The following is a 20,469-nucleotide window of genomic DNA, read 5'->3' as shown; positions in this document are numbered from 1 at the left end:
AGGTTCAAGTCTCAGCCGGAATGGAGGAAATGAACATAGACCACACCGGTCACATGGAGTGCAAGACAGTACTTCCCCTGTTATTACAAGTACAGCAAGTAATAGGAGCTGTGCAACACTTTCAAAAAAACTAAAGTGAAACCTGTTTGTTCCAGCCAAAAACACACAGTCTATCAGCCCACAAAAAAAATCACACAAAGCAGAATGTAAATAAATAATACACCGATTAATTAACCCCAACTGTTCAATAAACCCCCTTCAGAGGATATTAACATTGGATCCTATCAAGGTAAAAAGGAGCCACACTGTGACCCTGATGTAGCGTTTTATGTGTAAAAATTGAAATGATCTTACCTCCAGGATCCATGCTGTGGAACAGAACACAGCCTCACAAGTGTGACAGTCTTATAGCAGCACTCCTGACATGGACTTGAGTGAGAGAAAGCAGGCAGTGAAACTCGTCAACACTGATTGCTTAGGAGCTGTTAGCAGTAGTGGATGGTTTCACAGAAAAACTTTCCCTGCATCTCCAGACTCTAACTTTAATCAATACTCTCCCTGGGAGGTTTACATGACTACTTAAAACTCCAGTCCCATCTCGAAGGGCAGATATCCTTTTTCAGGACTCTCCGAATCTTCTGACACTTCTCTGCCACCTCCTAACGTGATGAAAGGCTAAGAATGACTGGGGTAATGAGGAATTGGGAGGGATATTAAAGCTTTTGGCTGGGGTGTCTTTGCCTTCTCCTGGAAGCCAGGTGTTGTATTTCCCAAAAGTAAGGAAAGAAGCCGTGGACTCTCCCTATCTTAGGAAGTAAATTATATGTATCAATAGTTACTAAAATCTTTCCTTTGTGACTGTGAGCTTCAATTTAATCAGATCTTACTTGATCAATCTTACTAAAAAAATCTCAGTTGCGTAAAAAAATAAATGTAATGGAAAACCATTCATTTCCAGTTATGTACCTCATACTAATGCTCACTTCAAGGATACATCTCAAAGCTATACTAGCTGACTGGAACATGTCTTAAAATCATTGGTTTATTAACCAACATGAACAGGAGTATTCTAAGAAACAGACTTAAGACATTGTTTATTTAACTTAACTATTTCTTTGCTGAAAAAATGCACTATAAGATACATGACCAAACATGTATATTTACTCAAAATCCTGCAGGAAACCACATAATTTGAAATCCTGAACAGGTATTGATGGCTGCACAAGCTGACCCTCTACATTAGGACATCTGCCACTTAACAAGCCAAGATAGGAAGAAGTACTAAATTAATGTGATGGACAAATGTTTACTATAACAAACCAACCAGTTATTAGATTCATTTTTATTTGAATTTGTGAAGATAAACTATATGCACAAAAGAAATGATTGAGATATGGCCTTAAAAAATGGGATGTTTATCATGTTAAATATGACTTAAAAATTCCATTTCTTTTCTTTTTTTATCAAGAAGAAAAAAAAAATGTAAATAAATTAAAGTAATATTGATCATTGCTGAAATACGTCTTTTTCTATAATTTTATTTGGTGGCGATACTTTCTTGTCCTATTTTTTTCTCAACAGTGCCTTTAAGGCAAAAAGTGAACTATCTTAAATCTGGAAACTGTGGTGAAAGCCAAAGAAAATACTAAAAAGAGTGCTAACCAACAAACTCAAAAGAGACCACATTTTTTTGTTCTAAAAGCATCACATTTAAGCACTTGTATCCCATTGCACAAAAAAAGGAAAAACAATGCTAACAGAAAATTAAAACGCTTAAATTATAACAGACAAAACAACCTTGTGATAAATAATCTGATTATGGTGCAATTAGATTTTGCAACTATTATAAAGTATTAAAAACATTCAAAAACGTTTGATTATATTACTTAAAGTGAGCTGTGATAAATGACAGCCAAATATTATGTCAGACACTGTCTCTATGCTTCTGATAAAGAGCATATTAGTTTAAACTAATGCACAATCTGCCTCTGGGGGTCAGCTGGACCAAGCTCTGGGACCTGGCCTTCCAATCAAGCCATTAATCTAGACTTAAATACAATAGATGGTAGGGTAAGAGGTACAAATGGATTTCAATAAAGTCTCTTTGACTGTTTGAATGTAACCTCTGTCTGTGTGTATTATTTATATGCATATACCATAGGGGGCTACCGTGTTATTAAATTAGAGGAAATATTTCTTCACTTTTGCTGAATGGGATATGTTTGCAGATCTATCCATACCAGACAGGCAAAAAAAGAGCTTCAGATTTAAGGTTGTTTTGTCTCTCACAGCCAGTGAACATTGATTTTGGTACATTAAATGTATGGACCTTTTACTTCATCCCCTGCAATAATTACACTGTACCACAAATTGGCAAAGAATGCCATGCAAAGTCAGAGCTCCATTTCACAAGCAATTCAATTTAGCAAAGCCTGAAAGTACAATGTTAAAACAAAGTAAATTATATAAAAATGTTTATTCATTTGAAAAAATGCATTATAGTACACATCAAAATATAGCATTATGTGCAATTCTTACAGCTGTTTGTACACCCAATATGAAATATAGGAAAAAGCCTACTTTCTTGACATTGTCCACTATAATTTCGTATATACATGCATTAACTAAAGGGCGATTTAAGAAGTTTATCAGTTTAAAAAAAAAGTGGTGCTGTCACTTTCACAATGTTGGTGAACTGTATTATGTACAAATACCCCAATCTAAAATCCAGAATTATTCAGAAATAGACTATTTCATTAATGTTTTTATTTTTCTACACAAGTAAGTCACAATCTTCTCTGTCTGAGTCTTTGGTTTGGATTCTGTGTTTCTAAATGCAAATAATAGTCTATATTTATTTATAACAACTGTTACATTTCTGATTACAGTACTGTACTATCTTTCTGATGGTGCTATGTATACAAAATTATTAAAAAACAGAATTTATGCTTACCTGATAAATTACTTTCTCCAACGGTGTGTCCGGTCCACGGCGTCATCCTTACTTGTGGGATATTCTCTTCCCCAACAGGAAATGGCAAAGAGTCCCAGCAAAGCTGGCCATATAGTCCCTCCTAGGCTCCGCCCACCCCAGTCATTCGACCGACGGACAGGAGGAAATATATATAGGAGAAACCATATGGTACCGTGGTGACTGTAGTTAGAGAAAATAATTCATCAGACCTGATTAAAAAACCAGGGCGGGCCGTGGACCGGACACACCGTCATCCTTTCTTGTGGGAACCAATACCAAAGCTTTAGGACACGGATGAAGGGAGGGAGCAAATCAGGTTACCTAAACGGAAGGCACCACAGCTTGCAAAACCTTTCTCCCAAAAATAGCCTCCGAAGAAGCAAAAGTATCAAATTTGTAAAATTTAGCAAAAGTGTGCAGTGAAGACCAAGTCGCTGCCTTACATATCTGGTCAACAGAAGCCTCGTTCTTGAAGGCCCTTGTGGAAGCCACAGCCCTAGTGGAGTGAGCTGTGATTCTTTCAGGAGGCTGCCGTCCGGCAGTCTCGTAAGCCAATCGGATAATGCTTTTAAGCCAAAAGGAAAGAGAGGTAGAAGTCGCTTTTTGACCTCTCCTTTTACCAGAATAAACGACGAACAAGGAAGATGTTTGTCTGAAATCTTTAGTAGCCTCTAAATAGAACTTTAGAGCACGGACAACGTCCAAATTGTGTAACAAACGTTCCTTCTTTGAAACTGGATTCAGACACAAAGAAGGTACAACTATCTCCTGGTTAATATTTTTGTTGAAAACAACTTTAGGAAGAAAACCAGGCTTAGTACGCAAAACCACCTTATCTGCATGGAACACCAGATAGGGCGGAGAACACTGCAGAGCAGATAACTCTGAAACTCTTCTAGCAGAAGAAATTGCAACCAAAAACAAAACTTTCCAAGATAGTAACTTAATATCTATGGAATGTAAAGGTTCAAACGGAACCCCTTGAAGAACTGAAAGAACTAGATTTAGACTCCAGGGAGGAGTCAAAGGTCTGTAAACAGGCTTAATCCGAACCAAAGCATGAACAAATGCTTGAACATCTGGCACAGCTGCCAGTCTTTTGTGTAGTAAGACAGATAAAGCAGAGATCAGTCCCTTTAGAGAACTTGTAGAAAGGAGAGAATCTTAGGAATTTTTATCTTATTCCATGGAAATCCTTTGGATTCACACCAACAGATATATTTTTTCCATATCTTATGGTAAATTTTTCTAGTTACAGGTTTTCTGGCCTGAACCAGAGTATCTACAACAGAATCTGAAAACCCACGCTTTGATAGAATCAAGCGTTCAATCTCCAAGCCGTCAGTTGGAGGGAGACCAGATTTGGATGTTCGAATGGACCCTGAACAAGAAGGTCCTGTCTCAAAGGTAGCTTCCATGGTCTGCATACCAAGTCCTGCGTGGCCACGCAGGAGCTATCAAGATTACTGAGGCCCTCTCCTGATTGATCCTGGCTACTAGCCTGGGAATGAGAGGAAACGGTGGGAATACATAAGCTAGGTTGAAGGTCCAAGGTGCTACTAGTGCATCTACTAGAGTCGCCTTGGGATCCCTGGATCTGGACCCGTAGCAAGGGACCTTGAAGTTCTGACGAGACGCCATCAGATCCATGTCTGGAATGCCCCATAATTGAGTTATTTGGGCAAAGATTTCCGGATGGAGTTCCCACTCCCCCGGATGGAATGTCTGAGGACTCAGAAAATCCGCTTCCCAATTTTCCACTCCTGGGATGTGGATCGCAGACAAGTGGCAGGAGTGATCCTCCGCCCATTGAATTATTTTGGTCACTTCTTTCATCGCCAGGGAACTCTTTGTTCCCCCCTGATGATTGATATATGCAACGGTCGTCATGTTGTCTGATTGAAACCTTATGAATTTGGCCTTTGCTAGTTGAGGCCAAGCTCTGAGAGCATTGAATATCGCTCTCAGTTCCAGAATGTTTATCGGGAGAAGAGACTCTTCCCGAGACCATAGTCCCTGAGCTTTCAGGGATTCCCAGACCGCACCCCAGCCCACCAGACTGGCGTCGGTCGTGACAATGACCCACTCTGGTCTGCGGAAGCTCATTGCCTGGGATAGATGGTCCAGGGTCAGCCACCAACGGAGTGAATCTCTGGTCTTTTGATCTACTTGAATCATTGGAGACAAGTCTGTATAATCCCCATTCCACTGTTTGAGCATGCACAGTTGTAATGGTCTTAGATGAATTCGTGCAAAAGGAACTATGTCCATTGTTGCAACCATCAATCCTACTACTTCCATGCACTGCGCTATGGAAGGACGAGGAACAGAATGAAGCACTTGACAAGAGCTTAGAAGTTTTGATTTTCTGACCTCTGTCAGAAAAATCCTCATTTCTAAGGAATCTATTATTGTTCCCAAGAAGGGAACTCTTGTTGACGGGGACAGAGAACTTTTTTCTTTGTTCACCTTCCATCCGTGAGATCTGAGAAAGGCTAGAACGATCTCCGTATGAGCCTTTGCTTTTGACAGAGACGACGCTTGTATTAGAATGTCGTCCAAGTAAGGTACTCCTGCAATGCCCCTTGGTCTTAGAACCGCTAGAAGGGACCCTAGCACCTTTGTGAAAATCCTTGGAGCAGTGGCCAACCCGAATGGGAGGGCCACAAACTGGTAATGCTTGTCCAGAAAAGCGAACCTTAGGAACTGATGATGTTCCTTGTGGATAGGAATATGTAGGTACGCATCCTTTAGATCCACGGTAGTCATAAATTGACTTTCCTGGATGGTGGGTAGGATCGTTCGAATATTTTCCATTTTGAACGATGGTACCCTGAGAAATTTGTTTAGGATCTTCAAATCCAAAATTGGTCTGAACGTTCCCTCCTTTTTGGGAACTACGAACAGATTGGAATAAAATCCCATTCCTTGTTCCTTTATTGGAACTGGGTGTATCACTCCCATTTTTAACAGGTCTTCTACATAATGTAAGAATGCCTGTCTCTTTATTTGGTTTGAGGATAAGTGAGACCTGTGGAACCTTCCCCTTGGGGGTAGTTCCTTGAATTCCAGGAGATAACCTTGAGAAACTATTTCTAGCGCCCAAGGATCCTGAACATCTCTTGCCCAAGCCTGAGCAAAGAGAGAGAGTCTGCCCCCCACTAGATCCGGTCCCGGATCGGGGGCTACTCCTTCATGCTGTTTTGTTAGCAGTGGCAGGCTTCTTGGCCTGCTTACCCTTGTTCCAGCCTTGCATTGGTTTCCAGGCTGGTTTGGGTTGTGAGGTATTACCCTCTTGCTTAGAGGATGCAGAATTAGAGGCTGGTCCGTTTCTGCGAAAAGGACGAAAATTAGGCTTATTTTTAGCCTTAAAAGACCTATCCTGTGGAAGGGCGTGGCCCTTTCCCCCAGTGATGTCTGAAATAATCTCTTTCAATTCTGGTCCAAATAAAGTTTTACCCTTGAAAGGGATGTTAAGCAATTTTGTCTTGGATGACACATCCGCTGACCAAGACTTTAGCCAAAGCGCTCTGCGCGCCACGATAGCAAACCCTGAATTTTTCGCCGCTAATCTAGCTAATTGCAAAGCGGCATCTAAAATAAAAGAGTTAGCCAATTTAAGTGCGTTAACTCTGTCCATAACCTCCTCATATGGAGTTTCTCTACTCAGCGACTTTTCTAGTTCCTCGAACCAGAACCACGCTGCCGTAGTGACAGGAACAATGCATGAAATTGGTTGTAGAAGGTAGCCTTGCTGTACAAAAATCTTTTTAAGTAAACCTTCTAATTTTTTATCCATAGGATCTTTGAAAGCACAACTATCTTCATTAGGAATAGTAGTGCGTTTGTTTAGAGTAGAAACTGCCCCCTCGACCTTGGGGACTGTCTGCCATAAGTCCTTTCTGGGGTCGACCATAGGAAATAATTTCTTAAATATAGGGGGGGGGGGAACAAAAGGTATGCCGGGCTTTTCCCACTCCTTATTTACTATGTCCGCCACCCGCTTGGGTATAGGAAAAGCGTCGGGGGGCACCGGAACCTCTAGGAACTTGTCCATCTTGCATAATTTCTCTGGAATGACCAAGTTGTCACAATCATCCAGAGTAGATAACACCTCCTTAAGCAGTGCGCGGAGATGTTCTAATTTAAATGTCACAACATCAGGTTCAGCTTGATGAGAAATTTTTCCTGAATCTGAGATTTCTCCATCAGACAAAACCTCCCTCATGGCCCCTTCAGATTGGTGTGAGGGTATGACAGAACAATTATCATCAGCGCCCTCTTGCTCTTCAGTGTTTAAAACAGAGCAATCGCGCTTTCTCTGATAAGTAGGCATTTTGGATAAAAGATTTGCTATGGAGTTATCCATTACAGCCGTTAATTGTTGCATGGTAATAAGTATTGGCGCACTAGATGTACTAGGGGCCTCCTGCGTGGGCAAAACTGGTGTAGACACAGTAGGAGATGATGTAGTATCATGTTTACTCCCCTCATCTGAGGAATCATCTTGGGCAATATCATTATCTGTGGCAGTACTGTCCTTACTTTGTTTGGACGCTATGGCACAATTATCACATAAATTTAAATGGGGAGACACATTGGCTTTCATACATATAGAACATAGCTTATCTGAAGGTACAGACATGTTAAACAGGCTTAAACTTGTCAACAAAGCACAAAAAACGTTTTAAAATAAAACCGTTACTGTCTCTTTAAATTTCAAACAGAAAACACTTTATTACTGAATATGTGAAAAAGTATGAAGGAATTGTTCAAAAATTACCAAAATTTCACCACAGTGTCTTAAAGCATTAAAAGTATTGCACACCAAATTTCAAAGCTTTAACCCTTAAAATAACGGAACCGGAGCCGTTTTAAAATGTAACCCCTATACAGTCCCAGCTATAGTCTTTGCTGAGACCCAACCAAGCCCAGAGGGGAATACGATACCAAATGACGCCTTCTAGAAGCTTTTTTAGTGATTCTTAGATCCTCACACATGCATCTGCATGCCCTGCTCTCCAAAAACAACTGCGCAGTAATGGCGCGAAAATGAGGCTCAGTCTATAACTAGAAAGGCCCCCTGACTGAAAAAGGTGTCCAACACAGTGCCTGCCGTTTTATAAACGTTCCCCAAGATTATAAATGCCAATTGTTAGCCTAAATCTGAATAATATGCCCAAATAAAGCAATCGATTTAGCCCATAAAAATGTCTACCAGTTTTTTTAGCCCTTATTAAGCCCTTTATTCCGTATGTTTGACTAAGAAAATGGCTTACCGGTCCCCATGAGGGGAAATGACAGCCTTCCAGCATTACACAGTCTTGTTAGAAATATGGCTAGTCATACCTTAAGCAGAAAAGTCTGCTAACTGTTTCCCCCAACTGAAGTTACTTCATCTCAACAGTCCTATGTGGAAACAGCAATCGATTTTAGTTACTGTCTGCTAAAATCATCTTCCTCTTACAAACAGAAATCTTCATCCTTTTCTGTTTCAGAGTAAATAGTACATACCAGCACTATTTTAAAATAACAAACACTTGATAGAAGAATAAAAACTACATTAAAAAACCAAAAAACTCTTAACCATCTCCGTGGAGATGTTGCCTGTGCAACGGCAAAGAGAATGACTGGGGTGGGCGGAGCCTAGGAGGGACTATATGGCCAGCTTTGCTGGGACTCTTTGCCATTTCCTGTTGGGGAAGAGAATATCCCACAAGTAAGGATGACGCCGTGGACCGGACACACACATATATATATATATATATACACACACACATATATATGTGTGTCTGTGGGTAAGCTAGTGTGTGTATGTATATACTGTATATATTTATATATATATATATATATATATATATATATAGTAACATTGAACTTGTCTTGAAATTATATAATTTGCTACTGTTTAAAAGCTATTATGTTCTAATTTAGATGTATTTGATTTAGAGCAGCCAGACTTACACTATTTTCTACAATATATCTTATTTTATGTAATTATTTACTCTTTAATAAGTAAACCATGTTTAATCTCAGGACACTTTTTATACCGATATCATGTCAGCACATAATTATACATGTTAATTCAAAAACAAAAAAATGAACACCAAGAGTGACATTATCTCACAATTACTAAACAAACCTGAAAGCACTGAGTTCATGTAAGCTAGTGTGCACAGGATCCTAGTTTATACCTTGCAGATGGTGCAGAGAAAGATTCCTCCCATTCCCTCACCCCTTTTTTTCCCAAGATCTGTCAAGCTGCTCTGAGAAATTTGCAACAGCACAATGCTACTATTGTGAACACGGATGGTCATCTCTTCCCACTGAGAAGAAGCTCCTGCTGTCCGTGATTGGTGTCTACAAGAACAAAGGCACAGATTTAGGCTTTCATGAACTCAACCAAGCCAAGCTCTGTTATCAGGCTGTAACATATGCCAACACGGATTGTAGGCCTCATGGGCTCTAAAGAAGCAGCTTCATATGCTGTTACTGAACATGCCTTTGTAATACGAGTGACAATGTTAGGGTGGAGAATATTACACTTGTCAATTCTTAGCATCAGAAGCAGAATGTCACATGTAACTGTCCCAGGCACAACCTTGTCTAAAGTGAACCTCCCCTCCCTTCCTTTTTTAAAAAAAAAAGTGCACAGAAGTTTCAAGCTGATAAATAACATCAGAATAATATGACCCTTTTTCTAACTCTCTATATCTGATATTGCATCCTGTAAATTACTGACATATTGTTACACATATTACTCATCTAGATTGTCAGTTCCCACGGGAATAGGGCCCTCAATTCCCCCTATATCTGTCTGTAAAATGTTGTCTTTTATTGTATTGTTTCTCCGTTGTACTTTTATCCTTGTACCCATGGGCAGCGCTGTGGAATCTGTTGGCGCTTTATAAATAAAGAATAAAAATAATACTTTAGATATGAATAATAAAGATAATTTGACCCTTAGTTACTGCGTAAATATTCACGGACCTATGTAAATACATTATAGCATGCAAGGGAGGGTAATGTTATAAGAAACTTGTGTTGTGAGCATATTTTAGTAGAGCAATCAGTTATGACAATGTGTTTTAATGGAGGAAGACATCCATTTTGTAACCATGAAAATGTGTAACCTAATTAGACATGGACATTTAGATTTGGATAAATGTAAAACACTAAATACATTCCATATTTGTGGCACTTGCATGTAAACAAAAAAGGAATAGCCCTTTTATGGAAAATAAGCAACAAAAAATATAGCAGGTTCGAACATGTGGGTAAAACGTACTGTAAATGTGAGAAAGTCTTTAGATTTACACTATTCAATATCTATCCAGCAAATAATGCAAATACAAATTATTTCTCATAAGTTTACAATCATAACCACTCTGAATTATACCTATAAATGATGTTGTGCATCAAATGCCTCTGCCAATTTGTATTTTATAATCGCTATGGCAAAGAAATGCAAGTCATTTGAATTTACAAGCAATGAAAGCGTTAACATCTGCAAAATCTGGAATATTTTAAATTAATTATTACAGGGGAAGTAAGTAATACATTACTGCTTGATACTGAAATATCTCCTACTAGTAAAGAAGCAATTGTTCTGAAGATCACTGCCTTTTGTACCTCCTCATTGTAATTGCAGGAGGCAGCTGTTAAAAGCAGGCACCAAGGACAAAATGCAGCAGCTTAGAGATTTGGAAAAGCTGGCATATCCACTAGAAGAGAACAAGCTGGAGGAGGGCGAGAGACCTCAGAGCCAGAGCAACGGGCAGTGATAGAGACAGATTGCTGTAATTCTGCTTGATTGATCCAAAAAGCAACTTGCGATCAATAAATGGCCTATTTCACTCAGTAGCACACATATACATTTGTTAAAATGCTAGAGACATGACAGAGATTGGCAACATTTTTCTAGGTTTGCACACATTTACAATATTTAATATTTTAACTGTGTGTGTATATATATATATATATATATATATATATATATTATATACACAGTCCACATATACACACACACAGTGTTCTCCCAAGTACCTTTTTAGCAGTTGCATCACCCGGCTAATTTTACTGACTACCGGGCTAAAATATTAGCCAATATTAAGTTAAAATTAGCTAATATTAAAAATGTTCATTTTTTATTGCACATATTATTAAATACGTTTGTGTTAAATTATGCAATTCATGTGTGCTTTGGATAGAAGAAAGTTATATAATAGAAAATATTACACTGCCCCACCCAGCTACTTCATAATGTCACCCGGCTGGCAAATTTTTATGTGGAGAATTCTGATATACATATATACACAAACACACACATAATCATACATACAAAGAATTCTTCCCAGGAAACATTTAATGGGCACATCACATGGCTGATTTTACTGAACATCGCTAAAATTTCAGCTAATATTAAGCTAAAATTAGATACAGAACATATTAAAATGTAAAATATTTCACTGGGGAACATTTTGGTGAATAGTTTGCCAGAGTAAAAGAGAAGGAAGTAGTAACATTTCTAATTATACAATGGATATTTAACAGGATATATGAGATCAGTGAAATATTTTTAGTGTTTTAATATTTCAAAATTTACTTTTTGTTTTAAAAAACAAACTATGCTTACCTGATAAATTAATTACTTTCATGTTGGTGAGAGTCTACAATCCATTACTCCTGGGAATTACTCTTCCCTGCCACTAGGAGGAGGCAAATATTCCCGAACCCCAAGAGCTCTATAAAATCCATCCCACCTTACAGGTACCTCAGTCTTGTCATTGCCTCAGGTGGAGATGGTCGAAGAATGAAAATGTAAATTTGATTAGTCAGAGAGAGGGGTTTTCAGTTGAGGCCCGTTTTCCCCTCAGAGTACAGTGTTTGTCAGAGGGATGTATATGGGATGGTTTGTGATTCTCTTTCACCTCATGGGAAATTTTGCCACAAACCTTCAATCGTGGACTCCTATTCTATAAACTCTGCTGATATGTTTCAGTACTGGTTTGGCTATCTACCCAGGAGTAATGGATCGTGGACTCTCACCATCTGTGATAAAGAAAACATATTTCTGTGCAGAAAAACAAACAAAAGAACAACTAAAGAACAAACTTGTTATGCTTATGGAGTTATGCTATGCTAAGTTACAAACATAGCTGTAGGAGAGCAGAGCACATTGAGAAAAATCTTACTCATTTGGGGCACACACAAACATACCAGAATATCCAGTGCATAAAATCCCCAAAAATCAGATGGTCCAAGGCCACTACACGATATCAATGTTGCATTAAAATTATATATTAAAATAATTTTGCACATTCCTTTACTACCTTGCAAAATTACCATTTCAACACCTCTTGGTTTTGTGTAAAAATTGTGCATTGCCCCACACTTGATAGAGAAGTTAAAAAGCAAATTCTGAAACCTGCAAACTCTGCAGATCAACTAGATTGGTTAAAGGGACACTGTACCCAAAAATTTTCTTTCGTGATTCAGATTGAGCATGAAATTTTAAGCAACTTTCTAATTTACTCCTATTATCAAATTTTCTTCATTCTTTTGGTATCTTTATTTGAAATGCAAGAATGTAAGTTTAGATGCCGGACCATTTTTGGTGAACAACCTGGGTTGTCCTTGCTGATTGGTGGATAAATTCATCCACCAATAAAAAAGTGCTGTCCAGAGTACTGAAACAAAAAAAAAAGCTTAGATGCCTTCTTTTTCAAATAATGATAGCAAGAGAACGAAGAAAAATTGATAATAGGAGTAAATTAGAAATTTGCTTAAAATTGCATGCTCTATCTGAATTACAACAGAAAAAAATCTGGGTTCAGTGTCCCTTTAAGGCAATTTGCAGCACTAGCAGGTTACAGTTTGCATTTATTCCTTTTAAATAAGCTTTATTGATCAGCTCATGAGTAGTACAAAAAACAATGGATATATAGCAGGTTTACATAACTGGTCTTACAACGTATTATAATGAAGGTTACTGTAAAGCACTGGTTTTCAAATCTGTCCTTAGGCGTCACCAACAGTACAGGTTTTCTGGATAACCTTAGATGAGAGCAGGTAAAATAACCATATTTACTAATCAGCTGATTATTTCACCTGTGCTCAAGTTCAAATATCCTCAGAATGTGGCCTGTTAGGGAGGTCTGAGGACAGGTTTGAAAACCAGTGAGTGCTGTAAAGGAACCTTGAAGAGAGTCTATGATGCAAGATTGCATATTGAGCTGCTTGTTCTCAAATTTTAAACTTGCATATAAACTTTTATAAGGAAACACAAACTAAATATAAACATCATATTATCTATAACAGATATTACTGTGTATGGGTGGGCCAACTAAGCAACTCCAATTTCCAAAAGAATAAGGTAATGAAAAAAAAGTGATTTTAACTCTGAATTCCATATTTTTGGTGTTAAACACACAGGTAAAGTGCTATGTTTAAAGGCTAAGAACCCCCAACTATGTGGTACCTTTAAGAGGAGAGTACTAGGGATAGTTCCGGGGCTTTGTTTAGTGTCTGAATGCCTTACCTGGATTGCAGAACCTCTCCATTATATCTTAACAGCTTGCTGAGGCATTCCTCCCTCACAGAATGCTGATCCAGTAGACAGCCCATTCAGTGCAAGTAAATATACTGCAGAGGATACATGTGGATATACCAGCAACCCCTCAAGTGGAGTCGGGGTCCCTGTGATGCCTAAGGGCAATTATGGCTGAGAGATTTACCTGTGAGAGTACTGACATGTCATAATTGAGGTATTCCTTTACCCTGCTTCATTCAGAATCTTGGAGAAATTATGCTGAAGTCCCTGAGTGAAGCTGGAAGAGGGGTATTGGGTCTCAAGTCAGGTCAAAAATAAAATCTTGCCTTCAGTGCATCACTCCCGCCTCTCTCCGAAATATATCCCACATGTTATGGACACCTATGGACTCTCCTCATCTAACAAAAAAAACTTTCACTGCATATGCATACTAACGAAATACACACTCAGATAGCTAGGGTTTTCCCTTCACACCCTAAATAGCCTGCTTTTTTATTTTTATGTGGTATTGTATGGTTTGCTGTTTATGATGTGCGGTAGTGTAGCTGGGGATACACACATGCACTTTATTAATAAGGAAGACTTTTACCTGACCTGCCAATAAAATCAATGCATTGTGATGATCAGAAATGTCTATTAAAGGGCAAAGGTAAATCCACATTGATGTGAAAGTAATCAGTGAATCGGAGCTTACATTACGATTCAGTCTTCTTGGATATGTGCCAGTAAGTGCTTAGAAAGGAATCGCTGTATTTTTATCACAGTAGCTAATATTTATTTTCTGAAACGTTATTTGCACAATTTGGAAAACATAAATTATGCTTACCTGATAATTTTATTTCCATCGAGGGGAAGAGAGTCCACGGCTTCATTCATTACTAGTGGGAATTACGAACCTGGCCACCAGGAGGAGGCAAAGACACCCCAGCCAAAGGCTTAAAATACCTCCCCCCACTCCCCTCATCCCCCAGTCATTCTGCCGAGGGAACAAGGAACAGTAGGAGAAATATTAGGTTATAAATGATGCCAGAAGAGAATATAAAATTTAGGTCCGCCCATCGGAGCTACGGGCAGGGGCCATGGACTCTCCTCCCCTCGATGGAAATAAAATTATCAGGTAAGCATAATTTATGTTTTCCATCTAAAGGGGAGGAGAGTTCATGGCTTCATTCATTACTAGTGCGAACATATACCCAAGCTCTAGAGGACACTGAATGAAACCGGGAGGGTAAAAGGCGGACCCTTAATCTGAGGGAACCACAGCCTGTAGAACCTTTCTCCCAAAAACCACTTCCGCAGAAGCAAAAACGTCAAATTTGTAAAACTTAGTGAAGCTATGCAAGGAGTACCAGGTAGCCGCCTTGCAATTCTGCTCCATAGAAGCCTCATTCTTGAAGGGCCAAGATGAAGCTACCACCCTAGTGGAATGAGCCGTAATCCTCTGAGGAGGCTTATGACCCGCTGTCTCATAGGCCAATTGGATCAGGCTTCTCAGCCAAAAAAGACAAAGAAGTAGCAGAAGCCCTCTGACCCCTGCGCTTCCCTGAATACACGATAAAAAGAGTGTTAGATTGTCTGAAATCCTTTGTGGACTGAAGATAAAATTTTAAGGCACGAACAACGTCCAGATTATGAAGTAATCTCTCCTTAGGAGAAGGATTAGGACATAAAGAAGGAACGACTATCTTCCTGATTGATGTTGCGGTTAGACACCACCTTAGGGAGAAACCTCCCACCAGAATGGCCTTATCCGCATGAAACACCAGAAAAGGAGGCTCATATTGCAAGGCCGCCAGCTCAGAAACTCTGCGTGCCGATGCAATTGCCAACATGATAGAATTTTTATGTCAAGAGAATGCATAGGTTCAAACTGAACCTTCTGCAAGACCTTAAGTACCAAGTTTAAGCTCCAAGGGGGAGCAGACTGCTTAAAGACAGGCCTGATTCGAGATAGAGCCTGAACAAAGGATTGTATGTCAGGTAGATCAGCGAGTCTCCTGTGTAACAGAACAGATAAAGCCGAAATTTGCCCCTTTAGGGAACTTGCGGCGAGACCCTTCTCCAATCCTTCTTTTAGAAAGGACAAAATCTTGGATACCCGCATCCTGTGCCAAGGGTAGCCATGAGTCTCACACCAGGACAAGTAAGTCCTCCACACCTTATGATAGATGCGACGAGTGACCGGCTTTGTTGCCTGAACCAGTGTGTCAATCACATTTTCCGCAAAACCCCTGCTTACCCAGACTAAGTGTCAGGGTTTTTTTTCTGTTTTGTTTGCCATGTGCTGCAGGCAGCCATTTTACTCACCTATCTTGGTGCATTGTGGGGGATGCTGCTCATTTCCTGCACTTCCTTTTATGGCCAGACTAGTGTGCATCATCCGCGTGAGACAGGATGCAGTCTCAGAATTGTGATGTCATCACTTATTATTTAAAGGACCTCTGTTCAGTATGCTTTGCCTTTGCGTTGTCTCAGACCTGTTTGTGAGAGTTCCTGTGTATTACCTGGCTGCCCGATGTCCTTCCTGGTTCCTGATCCCTGGCTTGTCCCTGATTCCGGCTCGCCTGACTATTCGCTTTGGCTCCTGACTCGGCTCGTCTGACTACCAGCTCTGGTTTTGACTCCTGGCTTGTTATTTGACTTGTGGACTTTTTATAATTTTTTGCTATTAATAAAGGTGTGATTATTTTTGCACTTCTCGTCTCAGTCTGATTCCTGGCACCCTGACACTAAGCGTTCAATCTCTATGCAGTCAGCCTCAGAGAATCGAGAGTTTGATGTTGAAAAAGGACCCTGTTCCAGTTGATCCCTGCAACAGGGTAACCTCCACGGCGGAGAGGATGACATCCCCACCAGATCTGCGAACCAGGTCCTCCTTGGCCACGAAGGAGCAATCAGAATGGAGGACGCTCTCTGCTGCTTTATACGCGCCACTACACGAGAAAGAAGCGGTACCGGAGGGAATATGTATACTAGAGCTAACCCCCAAGGCATCGACAATGCGTCTATTAGCTCCGCCTGGGGGTCCCTCGACCTCGATCCGTATCGGGGAAGCTTGCAGTTCAATCTGGATGCCATGAGATCGATCTCCAGTGTCCCCCATCTGAGACAGATCTCCGCAAACACCTCGGGGTGAAGAGACTATTCCCCCGGGTGAAAAGTCTGCCTGCTGAGAAAATCTGCCTCCCAGTTGTCCACACCCGGGATGTGGATCGCAGAGAGCAAACAGTTGTGGGTTTCCGCCCACTTCAGTATCCGAGACACCTCCCTCATTGCCAGGGAGCTACTCGTGCCTCCCTGGTGGTTGATGTAAGCCACCGAGGTGATATTGTCTGTCTAGAACCGCATAAAGCTGAAGTCTCTAGACGGGGCCACACCTCCAGAGTGTTGTAGATTGCTCGAAGCTCCAGAATATTTATTGGAAGAAGGGACTCTAAGCGAGACCACTTCCCTTATGCCATCCTGTCACCCCAAACAGCTCCCCATCCTGCCAGACTCGCGTCCATGGTCACAATCTCCCAGGACGGTCTCAGGAACGATGTCCTCATGGACAGGTGATCTGGGCGGATCCACCAGGAGAGGGAAAGCCGAGTCCGCGCATCCATGTATATCGGCTGCGACAGATCGGAATGATCGCCGTTCCACTGTCTCAACATGCACAATAGAAGAGGTCTGAGATGAAACATGGCAAATGGAATGATGTCCATGCTGGAGACCATGAGCCCAATCTCCATGCACTGACCTACAGATGGTCTCACTGTAGACTGGAAAGCAAGACAGGTAGACGCCATCTTTGTGCGTCGCTTGTCCGTAAGAAAGATCTTCATGGACATGGAGTCTAGGACTGTGCCCAAGAACTCCACCCTGGTACTGGGAACCAGAGAACTCTTCTCTAGATTGATCTTCCAACCGTGAGCTCGAAGTAACTGCAGCAGGACCCTGGTGTGGGCCTCTGCCAGATGAGATGATGGCGCATGAACCAGAATGTCGTCCAGGTACAGCGCAACCGCAATGCCCTGGGATCTGCTACTGCAAGAAGGGCCCCCAGGACCTTTGAGATGACTCTCGGGGCCGTCGCCAGACCGAGGGAAGAGCCACGAACTGGAAATGCTGAAGGTAGGCATCCTTCAAGTCTATAGAGGTCATTAGCTGCCCCTCTTGAACTAGGGGCAAAATGGATCTGATCAATTCCATTTTGAACGATGGAACGGACAGGAACTTGTTTAAACATTTGAGGTCCAGAATCGGGTGGAACATGCCCTCCTTCTTTGGGAACACAAACAAATTGGAGTAATATCCTAGACCCCTTTCTGCCTAGGGTACTGGTACAATAACCCCTAGAGCGGAGAGATCCTGCACGCAACCCAGAAAAGACTCTTTTTTTTCCAGCCTTGAAGACAGGTTTGACAGCAGGAATCTGCCCCTGGGCGGAGAGGTCTTGAACCCTTATCCTGAAACCCTGGGCGACTATCTCCAGAACCCAGGGGTCCTGAACGTCCTGCAACCAGGCGTCTAAGAACAGAGAATCTGCCCCCCACTCGGTCCACAGACCAGTCAGGGGCCGCCCCTTCATGCGGACTTAGTCTCGGCGGGCTTCTTGTGCTGCTTAGACTTGTTCCAAGCTTGAGCAGGCTTCCAGGCATCCTTGGATTGGTCCGCTTTTGCGGTGGGCTGAGCTCGTTGCGCCTTAACCCGCGAAAGGGACAAAAATTAGCACTCTTAGGCCTCGCCTTCTTATACTGGGGAAGGAAGGCACCCTTGCCTCCTGTAACCATGGAAATGATAGAGTCAAGACCTAGACCAAACAGGATCTTGCCCTTGAAAGGCAAAGACAACAGCCTCGTCTTAGAGGTGATGTCCGCCGACCAAGATTTTAGCAACAGAGCTCTGCGTGCTAGAACCGAAAAACCGGACACCCTGGCATTCAGGCGGATAAGCTGCATATTACCATCACAAATTAAAGAATTGGCCACCTTTAGGGCCTTAATCTTTTCCTGCACCTCTTCGAAAGAGGGTTCACCCTCCATCATATTAAATAATGCATCGCACCAATATGACGCAGCTCCAGCAACCGCGGCTACCGCTGCTGCCGGTTGAAAAACAAACCCCGTGTGTTGAAACATCTTTCGCAACATGTTTTCCAACTTCTTATCCAAAGGCTCCTTCAACGAAGAACTATCCTCTAAAGGAATCGTTGTGCGCTTAGCGAACGTGGAGATGGCCCCATCCACCTTGGAAATGGTCCCCCACAACTCTAGCTGGGCCTCCAGGATGGGGAAAAGCTTTTTAAATTGAGAAGGAGAAAAGGGAGAACCTAATCGCTCCCACTCATTCTTAATAATGTTCGCCATCTTGACAGAACCGGGAAGGTCTGGGGAACAAACCTGTCCTCTTAAACCTTATCCAACTTAGGAATGGAGGGGTAGTTTGGGTTCCGGAACCTCTAAGGTAGCCAGCGCTTGCTTTAACAAAAAACACAAGTTCTCCATTTTAAACCGAAAACCCGGTTCCTCCTCTGTCGGAGGTTTAAATGACGTGGACTACGACCCCGAAAGGGCCTCTTCAGACACGTCGGATTGGGCATCGTCATCGTACCACCCCACTGGGGCATACGACAGACAACTCCTGGGTCGGGCTTCTATGAAAAGCTCTAAGCTTGCGCTTAGCAGAACGCAGCAAAGCATGGATCAACTTAGCGATTGCCGTTTCAAGCTGGTCCGCAAAGTCCGATGGCCAAGCAAATTCTCCCGAAGGGGTAACAGTCGGACCATAGGGTGCTGCATGTGGTATAAGGGGCGCCAATGGGGAACGCACATCACGGGACGGAGACCCCTCAGAGGTGGACGGCTTAGAAGTGCTAGACATTCTCTTATGTTTGGAAGTCGTAGCCTTCTCAAGGCATGGGGAACACAGTTGTGCAGGCTGGTCTACCAAAACCTCACAATAAACACAGGTATAAGACTTAGCTAAAGAGGGAGTACCCTCTAACGCGTCAGAATCTGCCATAGCTTTTTAGAAAAGAGACTAGAACAGGCACCTTTATAACCACCAATGGCCGGGGCACTCGCCACCTCCTATGAACCGGACTCAGAAACCGATTTGTCTCCTCTGTCGCAGATCAGACCGGAAGTGAAGAAGCCCCACCCGGTCACAAGGATGACTACGCAGGACTGCCCCTACCGAAGAAAAAACACACCAAAAAAGACCGCGCAAAACTCCCGGAAGAGAACCTGTCAGTTCCACGAAATGCCAGAGCCGTGTCCTAGCACATAACGCAGCAATCGCATAATAAACTTATCATGTACATATAGCCCCCTGCTCAATAATCCCCTCATAGGAATATTACCCCTTGATTCTATAAAGATAAAGGCGCCACACTGTGACCCTTCTTCTGTGTTATGATTATGTAAAAATGAAACAATCTTACCAGAATCTATGCCGTGGAACAGGAACATGTTCCTTCAAGTGTGACAAGTAGTAGCTGCGCTCTTGACATGGACTTGAGAGAAGAAGCAATCTGCGAAACTCGTCAACGCTGATTGCTAAAGGAGCTGTTAATATGAGTCAGGATGGTGTCGCAAAGGGAAGCTCCCCCTGCATCTCCAGACTCTAACATTCACCCAGGCCCTCAAGATGAGAAGCTTAAAGGACTACTTAAACTCCTGTCCCATAGCGAAGGGTAGAACCCCTCATAAGAGACATTCGATATTACGGCACATCTCTTCCACCTCCTGTGACGAAAGGCAAAGAATGACTAGGGATGAGGGGAGTGGGGGAGGTATTTAAGTCTTTGGCTGGGGTGTCTTTGCCTCCTCCTGGTGGCCAGGTTCTTAATTCCCACTAGTAATGAATGAAGCCGTGGACTCTCCTCCCCTTTAGATCGAAATTTAATTATTAGAAGACATCTCTCCTCATAAGAAGTTATGTGCAATTTCTGTACCAT

The 20,469-nt window shown here is 41.7% G+C and overlaps 1 protein-coding gene across 9 annotated transcripts in view; it reads right to left on the bottom strand.

The window, feature by feature from the left end:
- RALGAPA1 (Ral GTPase activating protein catalytic subunit alpha 1) overlaps positions 1-20,469 on the bottom strand; it is a 1,007,748-nt gene that overhangs the window by 83,503 nt on the left and 903,776 nt on the right. The gene's annotated exons all lie outside the window — the stretch shown is intronic.

This window comes from Bombina bombina, chromosome 1 (genome assembly GCF_027579735.1).
Source record: "Bombina bombina isolate aBomBom1 chromosome 1, aBomBom1.pri, whole genome shotgun sequence".
Classification (NCBI taxonomy): domain Eukaryota; kingdom Metazoa; phylum Chordata; class Amphibia; order Anura; family Bombinatoridae; genus Bombina; species Bombina bombina.
Note: the sequence above shows the minus strand (reverse complement) of the source record. Positions and strands in the feature narration are given on the sequence as shown.